Source organism: Cheilinus undulatus, linkage group 6 (genome assembly GCF_018320785.1).
Source record: "Cheilinus undulatus linkage group 6, ASM1832078v1, whole genome shotgun sequence".
NCBI lineage: Eukaryota > Metazoa > Chordata > Actinopteri > Labriformes > Labridae > Cheilinus > Cheilinus undulatus.
In genome coordinates this window covers 27521068-27535920 of record NC_054870.1, presented here as the reverse complement: position 1 = coordinate 27535920, position 14853 = coordinate 27521068, and the positions used below count along the sequence as shown (strand labels likewise).

At 41.6% G+C, this 14853-nt stretch overlaps 1 pseudogene; it reads right to left on the bottom strand.

Annotated features, from left to right (window-relative positions):
• Positions 1–10800: 10800 nt before the first annotated feature.
• On the bottom strand, positions 10801–13700 carry LOC121510770 (annotated as a pseudogene).
• Between the last annotated feature and the right edge of the window lie 1153 nt (positions 13701–14853).

The window sequence follows — 14853 nt, the reverse complement described above, 5'->3', positions numbered from 1 at the left end:
TATTTATTCAGTTGTTTTGTAAATTAGTAAATTTGAAAATTCATGGATAACAATAATAATTATATTTTAGCATTAAAAATATCATTTGGGCTAAAGAGCATATTGGTGTATTAACCATTGCAGAAACATAAAAAATGATTTTGGTAATTACCAATGCTGTTAATTTAGGGCAGCTGTGGCATAAACCTTACTTTGGGTGATGGTCTAATAAATTTAAGCACTGTATGAGATGAGGAATTTTACCACGGTGAGCCTTCTTAGACCATCTGAGTTACTGTGAGTAGATTAATTACTTGCAGCACTTGAGTACGGTAAATGGATTAAATTAGTAATTAGTACGATAACTTCACTAATTTGTGCAACCATGCATATGTGGTAAAGCATTTAACCACAATGATTTAAATTACAGATAGAATAAATTAGTGCTATGTGCATGTGAAGTTAGGCTTTTACCACAGTGAGCTCCTTACAGTCAGGCAGAAGGACAGAGTGAAGGATGTTTAATGGTAAAGAGGGCTAAGGTGTTTGCTAAATGAGAGTTTCTTTTTTCTGATATTTTTTTGACACTGTGACTGTTGAGTGGTCATCAGTGTAACTATGTGACTGTTGAGTGGTAATGAGAGTAACTATGTGACTGTTGAGTGGTAATGAGAGTAACTATGTGACTGCTGAGTGGTAATGAGAGTAACTATGTGACTGTTGAGTGGTCATCAGTGTAACTATGTGACTGTTGAGTGGTCATCAGTGTAACTATGTGACTGTTGAGTGGTAATGAGAGTAACTATGTGACTGTTGAGTGGTAATGAGAGTAACTATGTGACTGTTGAGTGGTAATGAGAGTAACTATGTGACTGTTGAACGTAATCAGAGTAGCTGTGTGACTGTTGAGTGGTTGTCAGAGTATCGTCAAAAATGTATATCTTAAACCAAAATAAATTCCATCATATCTAAAGTAAAGTGATAAATTATCAGAATATCAGACAAATTTAAAAAATATCACTTGCTGAGGGAGCTAGATGTTAAGTAATACATTGTTTAACCTTTTTTTTTTTTTTTTTTTTGACGTGGACATGCGGACTGCATTTTTTGGAGGAATATCTGAACCACCTTATTTTACATTTGTTTGTTTTCGAGAGATTGACATTTATCCTCCATAAATGAACGTGGAAAAAGTGGATTTTTTCTTAGTAAGGGCTGGGAGACATTTGAGAAACTTTGTGCAAGACCGCTGAATATGATTTAGAAAAAAAATGCAGAATCATCAAATCATGCATTCATCCTCTGGGCACCATCAATGTGTAATTTTCACTGGCGTCCTTCTACAAGCTGTTGACATATTTGATTGTGGAGCAAAGTAGTGGACTGACCAACAGACCACCATTGCCAAAGCTGGATTAGTACCTCTTGCCTGGAAAAAATAAAAGGAGGAAATAACTCCCACAAAAAGACAGATTCTCTCTATGAGCTCATTTTGATTTGAGAGACATAAAGCAACTTTGAATGGCGACTGATTTATGCTGTCATCCCAGAACAGACCACCAAAACTACCCCTCTGATAAGTGATTAACTACAACTTTAATGGACCTCACTTCAGGAAACTTACTGCGCACTGAGAGCCTTAAAAACACACTCACTGCCTTGTTTTTACAGTAGAGTTCTCACTTTGATCTTTTCGCAGCTTTTTAACATGTTAAATGTAAAAGTTATTCAAGCTCTGCAATTCTCTCTTCAACTCTGAGGTCTCTAGGAAATCCCATTAACATCGTGTCTCCTTTCATCATCTAAATGACTTCACTCTCTTTAAACCGAACCATCCATCAAACATTTTGCTGTTCTTCACACACTATTTGGCATTAAATGACATATTGTGAAGATGAAGGCAAGTGTTTGCTTTGTAAATACAAGAGTGTCCTAGGGTATCATAATTTGTTTTTATATGGGAGAATTGGATTTCATGATTGCTTTTTAACTCTGCCTGTAGGGTATATTAAATGCCTGCAAAGCTCTGAACACTCTGTCCAGGAAGCTAACAATTATAGTCAAACTGAGCATATGGTAACCACAGCTATGGGAGAGAATAGATGGGGCTCAGGCTGTAGAACCGCCAGATGCGTCATTACAATTTACAAAGGTTTAGTTTCTCCTTAAAGTATTGCTTTTTATGCCAGAGACCCAACAAAGTTCTGATAAGATATTGTTCTGTAGGACAGATGGAATAGCTTGTAAAGATATATTAGATAAACTCGGATATACAAGACAATATTAATAATAATAATAATAATAATAATAATAATAATAATAATAATAATAATAAAAGACTAAATCAAAAAGTCTTCTTATAAAGGATTTCAACCTGAATGCTAATATCACTTATGCTTCTGTTAGGAATTCTTTATTTATTTGGATTTTAGGGCCTCTTATGGACAAAGTAGTGCTTGCTATCTTAGTTGATTTTGATCTATGCATCATGACTTTTAATGATAAAATGTATTTTTTCATCAAGAATCTGCTCTGGAAAATGTAGGGAAAAAATGTTTGAAACAAAAAAAAAAAAAAAAAAAAAGGCATGGTTCCAGCAGCATATAGTTTATGAATTTGTCTGGGACCTACTGTACATTAACCTACTGTACAACCAGTCTCATTTGTCTTTGTTGGTCATAAAGTGAAACCAGAATTAATTTTAGACCATTATATAACTGTCCAAAAACATCCCACAGGAGCTGTGAAGATAAGAAAGTCTGATCTCACATTGATCCTCAGCATTTGTACACATAGAAATATCTTTTATTCACTAATGTAATTTTATAAACACTGTTGGTTTATCAGTATTGTGATAATTGCTGCCTGTGCAAAGTAAAATGCAGGAATGTAGGCACATTTTCTAATATATTTGGGTGTTGCTGAATCAAACCATCTTTTAATTCCTTGAATAGTTATGCTACACTTGCTGAAGTTCTAGCAGCTTGTCGCCATTTGTGATTTATTAATATGAGTGCATGCTTGTTGGACCAGTAGCCTTGCTAGTGTCCTGGCTACCAGTTACCTCATTTTTGCCACATTATTTCCACTTTTGACCTATGTTTGCCTCTTTACACCACTTCTTGCTGCTTTTAAACAACTTTACTCTTCTTTAGGCACCCATTGTGTCACCATCTTGACAATTTTGCCTCTTTAACCCTTTGATGCCACTTTTTGATTTTTTACTTCTTTCCAACATTTACCTCCCATTTTACCCTTTTGTCTGTCTTATCCCATTTCGCCACTTTGATCTCATTTTTGCTGCTTTGAACCCATTTTTACTCATTTCTGCCACTCTGTTACCACTTTTCACATTTTTTCTGCAAATGTTCACATTTTTGCCTCTGTTTGCACTTAATTATCATTGCCTTAGTGTTATCTCAGCTCCATCTTCTTTCTTCTGTGGCATCCTGATGTTTGTGCACATCATGGCTTAGCTCTGATATTGATGTATACATGAATTAGCTACAGTGCTGATCAATAGACAAAGACAGTAAATAGATTGCAGACTTAGCTGTATCTATGTGTAAGTAGATATTGACAGTAAATGTCAGACGGGAGTGGGAGTGCAGCGTAACTCTGGAGCCTCCAGCTCTCTTCAGCACCACAGACCTGCACGGCATGTCTGCTGAGTTTCCCCCAAGAATGAATACGTTCGCTCCGCTCTGAGAGGCCTCTCTGGACCACCAAGAAAAACTTGGAGTCAAGCTGATAATGATATACAGTCTGAGCTTTTACCCATGTAGCGCTTTCTGTACCAGCTCTGGAGGTCATCTGTAGTGAAGATGTGCCTCTGGATGTCCAAGGGGGATGATGAGCTCTCACACAAGCAGAGAGAGGGGATTACTGTCAATTGCTCCCAAACTGCAGTAATTCCCGCTGCCGGGCCACCCACACACGTGGTGAGAGACAAGTGATAAATTGGTGCATGTGTCCATTCCACTGTGGCGACTACTGACTCTGGCGTACTGTCCACAACCATCTCCAACATTTTACTCTGTTTGACATGTGGAAACAAGTGGAGGGATTTCACTGTGAGGGAGGTTACAAATCTGAAATGTTTACTTGGATGAAGAGGTTATCTATCTATCTATCTATCTATCTATCTATCTATCTATCTATCTATCTATCTATCTATCTATCAAATTCTACCCCTGGTTATAAAGCACTGCTGCAATCCCGTTAGTTAAAACTTCTTCTAGCTTTTCTGACTCAATATTTTGTAATTGATCAAACATTTTAATCTCATTTGAAAGCGATCAGTTATTTTTTCTTTCTTTTTCTGCTGAATGCTTTTTCATTTAATGTCTTCCTGCTGTCATTTAATACCGCTAATATGACGAATGTTCTGTTTTTAATTTTGCCAAAGCACTTTGAAAAGTCGGCTTGCCTTGCCTTAAAAAGTTCAACTGGAAAGTTTTCCCAAACTCTGATTCATCAAACATTTGCAACTGCAATTGAGAGTTACAACAATTGTTTGTTTGAAGCATTGTTTTAGTCATAGATTTAGCTGAATGCCCAGTTTCTGAATCTTTGAAATCAAAAGTAATCGCATATTTTTATCTTTTGAGTGCAAATGGAGAAACTTTCACTCATTATCAATATTATTCTTCCTTGGTTTGATTGCTATTACTATCATTTACTTTCTAAGGAATAAATATTATCTTATTTTTTGAGTGGTACACTTTTCCTTAAACAGTTTGATTAAAAATATCCAAATTACATTTTCATTAATCTTATATTTCAATCTGTTATACATTCCGACAATTTTTAATTCCTTTAACTGATCACTAAATGCTGTTCTCCATACTCTTAACTGTGTTCTTGTGAAGGCCTTGAATTGCTCTTTGTATGACCAGTGCTCTGTAAATGAACTTGCTTTCACTGTGGGATAAATTATAATACTTAGATATAAACAGTTACATTTTAGGGCTTCCTTTTTGGATCAGAATTTGAAAAATCTTTTAGATCAATCATTAAATCATTAAAGTTTTAAGGGGCTAAAAAGGCTTGAGAGACTAAAAGACATCAAATAATGTAGTTGATGTATCTGTGCAAACGGAGCATCAGATGTCAATGTAATAATTACTGCTAATCTTTGCCTGGTGTGTGTGTGTGTTTGTGTGTTGGTGTGTGTGTGTGTGTGTGTGTGTGTGGGTGGGGGAGGGTGACAGGCCCATCAATGGTTCGGCAACATCTTCATGACAAAGTCATCATATTGCAACCGATCCAAAGATTTTTGAACGATGACTACCAACTGTTATCACATCACAGTGCTCTACTGTGCAGAATAAACAATAAACTGTTAAAAATAAATTCCTCCACACAAGGAAAAATCCCAGCCTCTCAAAATGAATACAGAATCTCATATTTTGAAACTATACCCTTCAGTATGTTCTCATGTCAAGATACATGGCAATTATCTCTGATCGTATCATTCCTCTGCTCAAGAGCTGAGCAGATGGCTAATCCAGTCTCAGCGTCTAATCAGAGCCGTCGCTCCAATGACAGGATAATTTCATAAGAGGCCTTTTGTCTGCGAATATTCAGGAGCAGCATGGGGGAGATAGCAGATATTCATCATCAGTGCAGACTGGAAACAGAGCCTAATAAATGACACATTTGCTTCCTGCCTGTCTCTAACAGAGGAATGGCAGAATGCAGCGAATGTGGTACGGTGTGTGTGGTTGGAGTCTGAGTGTGTTTGTGTGGGTGCACAGCAGCTGCAAAACTCTGCATTTGCTTTTCTGAATATGCATGTGTATGTTTGCCCTCACATACACATGTGTGGACATGAAGGATTAGGTGTGCATGTGTGTTTGCGTATGTGTGTGTTGTATTTTCTGTAGTGGGAGTTCAGTCAAGCTATTAGACGAGGCATTAATGGAGAATTTACACTTTCAGGTCAGGGCACAAAAAAGCCAATTAGTGATAACAATGCAGCTGCTGGCTAAAGAGAGAGAGAGAGAGAGAGAGAGAGAGAGAGAGAGAGTTTGTGTGTACTTGCACCATAGACTGAATATTAAGATGGACATATAAATAGCCGCCTGGGATTGAGGCCAAAATATTTCCAGCACCCCCACTGACTGGCTGTAGTATAGATTATAGATCATAAAATCTGCCTGCCATGTTAACATATGGGACATACATTGAACTAAGGATAGATAAAAGATAAAATGTGTGAAGATTTTTTCCATTTAACCTGGATTTTGTCTAGAATGTTAAGTAGTTATGCTGGTTTGATGCCATTTCATGAGCAGTTTTATTTTTGAATAGTTATTTAATGCAAAAAAGTTAATGATGATTGACAGCATTGTTGACAAATAAGGCAGCTTTCTTAATCAGATGAGCAGAGAGGAGCAGGAAAGTCAACAGAAAATGTAATGAAAACTAACCGTTATCAACCTTTCCATAAATGTGAGTATCTATTTGGAACTAGGGATCGTAAGTGTCTATTTCCCCATTCGGCTTTTCACATGTGACACACAGCGAACAATAATGACTAAGACTGTCCTGCACAAACTTGTTCTCCCATCTCTTGGGGACCAAAAAGGGAAAAAATGATCACTCTAAGACAAAAAAAGTCTTTAAAATGTTTACAAATTTACAAAAAAAAGTCCTGGTCCTTTTTGTATTGGCTCTGTTTGTGCCATTATTTAAAGCAGCTCCTGTCTGCAGTGACACAGAGGTGCACATCACAGACTCTCTACCCTCTCTCTTGCTCTCCATTATGATCTATTCCGGTCGTCTCATGCATGAGCTAAGTGTTAGGTTTGATAAAGCATGGCGCTATGACAGAACATTCTGCCATTGGTTGTCACAGCATGTCGCAAAGCATTGTGGGGCACAAAATGACATTTAGTATTAGCCGTAACTGGCAAAAATGATCAAAAGTGGATTAAAAAAACTAATAGATGTTCACTATCAGATTTACTGGTTGTAATTTCTTCTTTACAGAACCTGGAAAGTTACTCAAGTTCCAGGCTTGCTTGAAAAGCTTCTGTAAGGGATACAAAAACATGGATAGCGTCATTGGAACGGCATAACTGCTGGCTTCAAGAGAGGAAAAAGTAAGAGGCTACAATTAAGGGTTGACAAGTAATTCAAGTTTTTATAAAGTGTGCTACTTCTCGTCGTATTTGATAACGCTGGTCCCAGAGGGATGATGGGTATGGCTCCACCCTTCCTTGCATGTCTTAGCTCTTAAGGGCATCATCTATGCAGCTGTTAGAACCAACATTGTGGTATACTGGCTTTACTTCGGTACAACAGAAGGAGACTATGATGCATTGTCCAGACTGATATACCTTCAGTGGTGCGTGTGTGTTGTGTCCTTTCTTTGTTGTTTTAATCAGCTATGAAAATGAAAGTCTGAGATTTTCTAATACAGTAAAAAATGAGGAGTTACAGAGAAATAGCATCATAAAATCAGATGTTGCAGTAAAATCCAGACATGCTTCTGTCTGACACACCGACCCCTTGAGGAGACATTATTTACAACACAGCGGGAAGTCACAGCCCAGCAGACAGACAAAAAAATATATACACACAAGGGTAGGATCTTCTTTTAGCCAACTTAAAGCTTTAAGCCATTTGTCATGTTGGATCTGTGCTTGCTGTTTCCTGCAAACTGCATGCAGCCTGACGCTGTGCTTCTACCATGGGATGGAGGTCAGGAAGTGGATATCACACACACACCCACACACACACAGATACACAGTGAATGTTTCACTAAACCCATACACACAAAGTGGCAGGTTCTAGCTTTTTCTGAAGTTGACAGAAGGGGCAGACGGAGCTTTTGCTGCCAGAGTCATATTTATATCAGCCAGTGTAATATTATCAATAAAAGCCAAGAGGACAGCAGCCTGCAATAACTCAGAGCGGGCAGTGAGAACCACAGCTGTTGAGAGTACATCTTCCTCTGAAGTCATAGGGGACAGAGTGAGAGATGTCAGAGTGGGGACGGGGGGGGGGGGTAAAAGTAAAGAAGGGAGAGGAAAATGAAAAGGAGGGAAGGTGTGCTGCTTCTCTGAGACAGACATCACCACAAAGCTAATACTCAAACTTCATAATTCTTTTTAGATGTTTGCACTCAATTCTAATCATGTATTTGCTTGCATAACTAACCAGCACTGTTCTTTTCCTTTCCTACTAAATTTTACATTCATTTTCAATTGCTTTTTAATCTTCATTCTTATTCCATATATTTGTTTTGCATTAAAGCACACTCGTATTTCTTTTACATGTAAATGTATACTTGGAAATAAACCTGAATCAGATTCTTATCATGGTTCTTTAGTGATCACGGTTTACCATTAAAGAAATAAAGTTGCACAAAAAAGTGAAAAATCCATTGGAGCTTCCAGCATCCAAGATGATACTTGAAATGTCCTGTTTTTGTATTACAGTTCTCAAAGCATTCAAATTTAACAGTTAAATGATATAAAACAGAGATAAACTACTTAACACAGAAGCCAGAAAAGGAAATATTTTGCTAATTTTGCTTAACAAATTACTCCAACTGATTAATAAATTGTCTAACTGGCACATTTTTTTCTATATTGATTAATCTTCAAAATATATCTGATTTTTAGTATTATTAATATACAATGGGATCACTGTAAAAAAAAATCCCAAAACAGTGTCTGCTTTAAAAATTTGAGCTGAAGGCGCAGACAGTCTAGTGGTTTAAGGCACGCCCGGGTTCAAGTCCAGCCTGTGGCTACTTTCCAGCATGTCTCTCTCATTCCTGTTTCCAACTCCATCCACTGTCCTCCTCTGTAAATAAATGCACAAAAAGCCTAAAAACATATCTTTAAAAAATGAGCTGAATGAATTTGAGGTGGTAAGTTTAGATAAAATTAAATTCACTTGAAGGAAAAAGCGGCAAACAATGCCAATCTTACCTAAATAGCTATGTTTTAATCAGCATTTATTAGGGGGATTTTGGTTCACAGAGGTCACAGTTTGGTTTGTACCTTGGTTTTGGGGTCACAGTTCACTACAGATCAGTCCATCCATTAAAAAAGGACCCAAAGTCCTTCTATAATTCTAAATTTCCTTTCCTCACATGTTATTATTATTATTATTAATAGTAGTAGTGGTAGGCTATTATTATTCTTATTCTTATTCTTATTCTTATTCTTATTATTCTTATTATTATTATGATCATTAAAACTGTCATTATTATCATTATATAATTATTATCATTATCATTATTGTTCCAAAACTAACATTGGTGCATCTTATATACTTTCCATCTATCATTTAGAACCATCAGTGATTGTCAGAACAGCCTGTGATGTGTTTAACGTGACCAAAAGGGAAAAACAAAAATATATGCAAAATGAAAGCAAAACAGAAATGAACAGCCTTATGTCTTCTGATCTGAAGGAATAAAAAAATAGTTACATTGCAAAATACAAGCACATTTCAGAGCAATGTACCATAGTCATGATGTAAGAAGTGTGCTGTTACACCCTTGTTGGTAAAAAGCCGATGCAGCAGTTACTTGTGTAAAATCCTGACTCATGTATGTCAGTTATGTACAATATGCCTGATTAGCCTATGGAAACACTGGATGGAGTGCTTGAATACACGTTTGTAGCTGCTGTTCTCTACTTCTACAGGTCTGTGTAAAGTCTTTAAAATGTATCAGCAGTGGTAATATCTTCAACTCTTATAATATTAATAACAACAATAACTTTATTTGTATTGCACCCTTAAAAACAAAGTGCTGTGACAATAAGCAGAATCTCAGTTAAGACAAAGCATCAAAACATAACACAAGCATAAGAGCACAAGAAAGACAAAACCCCGACAACAGAGTGACCAATGAAAAATTCAGCCACCATGTATCCCCAACATCATAATAACCTGGCAGACACATATGAAAACACGAGACCATGTTAAAATAAAAGTAAAGGCCGAGGATAAAAACCCAGAATAACCTAGAGCCTGTCTGCTGTCACAACCAGAGGCTTTTCAAAAGCAGCACAGAAACGAGGAGGGAGAAAAGCCTGTCGGCTCGGTTGTTTGATAGCAGTAAGCAAACATGAACATTACAGCCACCTATATTGGTGGATAAATAAAAATAATTGTTGGATTTGTTTGATTTTGTTTGCTTTTTTAACAGTTTGGACATATTTGTTGTGTCATGGTACTATGTGCAACAAACTGTGACCATTTAGAGCTAACACAAATACAGCCCTAGTATTCAGTTAACTTAATTTCAAAAGAAACTTTATGAACCAAAATCATTTTGTATATTTCATTTAGATTTCATTAGCACAAACTAACTTATCACAACATTCAAACTAACTTTGAGTTTCACTTACAATGTATTTGAAGTTATTATGACTATTTTAATCTTCATGTAATACAATCATCATGCCACAATGACTGCTTTCAATCGTTTAACTATAAGTAAAACATATAATGTATTAGGAACTTTTTTCTGGCTGTATTAGGAACGGGAACATGGTTACCATAGTCACCATATAACGGAAGTTATGAAGGTAACTATGGTTCTGTGAATTCCTGGATGACTGCCGGTGGCAGTAAACAAAGTGGATATGTCTCCTCGCACTCCGTGCAGGTCGAGATCTAATGTAAACAAAGTCACGTGAGTGACATGTAGGCTGACCACACTTGTAATAAGTAGCACGTGACAGCCTGCTCAGAATCTTCTCGCATCGAAAAGTTCTGAGTGACTGGAATGACTGGCAGTCATCCAGAAATTCACAGAACCATAGTTACCATCGTAACTTCCGTTCTGTTTCATTCCTTCCTGCCTGCCAGTGGCAGTAAACAAAGTGGATGATTTATGCCAGCAGTGTCACGAGGAACCAGACCCACCTCTTGACTAGATGTAGATGCCAATGGCAGTATAGCCGACGCCAGTGTGGACGCTGACGCCACACTAAGGCGATAGAACCTCGAAAATGTACAAGGCGCCTTCCAGGATGCTGCTGCACAGATCTCTGAAAGCGACACCCCCCTCATTGCTGCCCAAGATGTAGCCACCCCCCTGGTGGAATGGCAGATAACATCTGAAGGAGCAGGCCTACCTGCAGCCTCATATGCCTGCTTAATGGCCTCAACAACCCAGTGGGAAAGCCTCTGCTTAGACAACGCAAGCCCCTTATTCTTTCCAATGTAGCGGACAAACAGCTGCTCCGAGTGCTTGAAGCGTTGTGTAGCCTCAATGTAGAAGCGCAGTGCCCGGATGGGACACAGCAAGTTGGGCTTCTCCTCCATCTCTGACCTAAATAGAGGAGGACAGTAAGCCTCTAGTTCTATGGCCTGATTAATATGACTAGGGGACAAAACCTTTGGCAGAAAAGAGATGTTTGGCCACAGTGTCACACCAGAGTAGTCTGCCTTCCACTGAAGGCATGTGGGATTAATGGAGAGAGCGTGAAGTTCACTTACACGTTTGGCTGTCATAATTGCCAAGAAAAAAGCAGTCTTAAATGACAAGTTCCTTAAGGCTGCCCCTGCCATAGGCTCAAAGGGTGCCCTGCCTAAGACCTGCAGGACCAGAGGCAGGTCCCACGTAGCTGCATGCTTAATTCTAGGAGGGCGCAGCCGCTGAGCACCACAGAGAAACTGTGACACCCAGTGATGTGCCCCCACTGGTCTGCCATCAACAGGGCAATGATTTGAAGATAATGCTGCCACATACACTTTCAGAGTTGAAGCGGCGCAGCCAGCTTCAAAAAGATACTGCAAGTAGCGAAGGACATTTTGCACAAAACAAGATACTGGGTCCAACTCTCTGTCCCTGCACCATGAAGAAATGCAGACCAACAATTCCTGTATACTAACCTCATAGAAGGAGCCCTAGCATTATGCAGGATTTCCTGAATGGAGGGTTCAAGGTCAGTTAAAAGTGACTGCTCCCCCTCAGTGGCCACACCCATAGCTGAAGGAGGCCCAGAGGCGGATGCCACACCCTTCCATCCAGCTGGGACAGGAGGTCTGTCCTCACTGGGAGCTGCCAGGGAACTCCCTCCACCAGACTGGGGAGGATGGAAAACCATATCCATGACGGCCACCTGGGAGACACCAGGCGGACCCTGTGACCAGACAACCTCACCCTGTGAAGCATTGGCATTATCAAGGGGATTGGAGGAAATGCATACAGAAGACCCCTCAGCCAAGCATTGGCAAGGGCGTCCACCCCCAGTGAAGCACTGGTCTCTGCCAAAGAGAACAATAGGGGGCAATGTGTTGTGCTCTTGGAAGCAAACAGGTCCACCTGTGCCTCCCCATACCAATCCCAGATCAACTGTACCACCTGAGGGTGCAACCTCCACTCCCCAGGGGGCAGCCTCTTGCGTGAGAGGTAATCTGCCACCGCAGTTGCATCTGCCTGTAACATGAATTGCCCTTAGGGAGGCCAGCCGAGAATGAGCCCACTTCAACAACCTCTGGGCTTCTCTCAGAGACCCCAATGACCTGGTTTCTCCCTGATGGTTCTCATAAAACACTGCTGAGTTGCTGGCTGTTCAGATAAGCACATGCTTGCCCCTGAGAAAGGGGGAGAAGTGCCTGAGTGCCAAGTAGACAGTGCGGAGTTCCAGTAAATTGATGTGCTGCCCCTTCCACTGAGGGCCCCAGACCCCCTGAACTTTCCTCTTCTGCCTTGTTGCCCCACAACCATGCGGCGAGGCATCTGTTGTCACTACCTTCCGCCTTGCTGGAACCAAGCCAAGAGGAACACTGTGAAGAAGAAAAGTGCTCTCCTGCCACTGGTGAAGATGATTGAGACACCTGTGGGTGACCTTGACCTTGACCCACCCGCACAGTCGAGGGTCCAGGTGAAGGCTGTTGTACCATCTCTGCAGGGGACACAGATGCAGCAGCCCCAGAGGCATGATGGCTGATGCAGCTGGGCAGTCAGATGTGCCCCAAGGCTGAACGACCTCAGCAGGCTCTGGATCCTTTTCACACGCTCGGGCATGCCATCATAGACACTGAGTCCAGGGACAAGCTGATGAAAGATGTCTTTTGGGTTGGAGTTAGTGAGCTCTTTTCCCAGTTCACTGTCATACCCAGGGCCTGCACATGAGCGAGAACCCTTGATGTGGCCTGCTCTGCCTCCCGACATGAGGGAGCGCAGATGAGCCAGTCGTCGAGGTAGGGGAGAATTTGTATTACGGTCAGGCTTAATGATGTTAAGGCAGCCTTTGCCCATCTTGTGAAGATGCGAGGGGCCAATGACAGGCCAAATGGAAGAATGGCAAATTGATATGCTTGGCCCTGAAAGGCGAAGTGGAGAAACTTTCTGTGGTCTGGGTGAATGGGAACGTGATAGTAGGCATCTTTATGGAGGTGAACCATTCTCCTGGAGAAATGACCTGAAGGACATCGACCGTCCGAAGCATTCAGAACAAAAGGACCTTCAGATATTTGTTCAGCCTCCTTAGGTCCAGAATAGGCCGAAGAGAGCCGTCTTTCTTGGGTACCAGAAAATATGTTGAGTAGAACCCATCATTCTGCGTATGTGGATGAACTGGGGTAATAGCCCTTTTGTCCAGGAAGGTGGCTATCTCCTGTGACAAACATTGTGCCTTTACGGGATCTGTGACTGAAGTCACCCTGATCCCTGAGGGTGGAGGGGCCAGCAGCGGAAATGCAACTTGTAACCCTGGGAGATTGTCTTTAAAACCCATACGTCTTGGGAATGGGCTGCCCAGTATTCCAGGTGCTGCTGTGAGAATATGCCCACCGCCGGCCCCGAGCCCTCAACATGTGCCCTGATGATTATTTGAGGGCTTGGGGGGGGGGGTGCTGGTTATGCGCCTGCTGCCGCTGAGGCCTGCATTGGGGAGGGTGGTCCCCTCTGGGCTGACGCCAACAACCCCCTGTCGGCTGGCTATCCTGTTGCCAGCGCTGCGGTGATGGGTTTACCTTTTGAGCGTGTCGAGGTTCCTGGGCACGTCACTTTTTAGAGCGCTGACCTGGAGGGCCCATGGCCCCTCTACCATGATGACCCCAGGCTTCTGATGCCTGGCTGGACTACTTTCTGCGCCCCAGCGCTTTTTCTGCCTGTGGCCCGGCACAACTAGCCCGGCACAACTGTGAGCTTCTGCAGCGCCTGCCTACAGTCATCTGACATTGGCGCCTGCGCCAGCCAAACCTGATGTTGCACGATAGCCAGAGTGGACATCAGACGACCAAGCTCCCTGGTCATCAGACCAAATGCTTGGAGTACTGCATCATTGACATCCCCAAGCTCTCTGCCATCATGCTCTGGCTGCAGCATCTAGGACTGGGCGAGAAGGAGCACTGAGAGAGTGAGTTCCCCATACGGGCCATCCGGGCCCCTGCCTCATAGGCTTTTCTTAAGAAGGCTGTCTGTGACCCTACACTGTGGCCTTGGACAGCAAGCCTTATCTTTTAGGGCCTCATCTGGAGAAAAAACCAGAGAGGCGATGCATTGGTCCACAGGGGGCATATGGTCCAAGCCATGCTCCCCTGCATTGCGCATGGAGGCCAGGGTCTGAGAGTCCCTGCCATGGTGGACAGCTGCCCCAAGATCAACCCAGCAGCGCCTCAACTCCTCCAGAAATGCAGGTGAGGGTGGAAACTCAAAGGGTGGGGCCGTGGGTGTCCGCTGAAAGAATGGGTTGCTAACCAGGCTCTGAGCTGCCGGTGTGTCATCCAGCCCAATCCTGGCCAGGGCTGCACGTAGTGTTGCTCACAACGAGCAGGCTCCCTCCCCTATGTCAGCACTAAGGGAGCTCCTTTGGGAAGTCTCTGAGCCATCCCTGGCCTCCACACTCACCGGTTCCCCCTCCCGGAACTGATCAGAGAAGGGGTCCT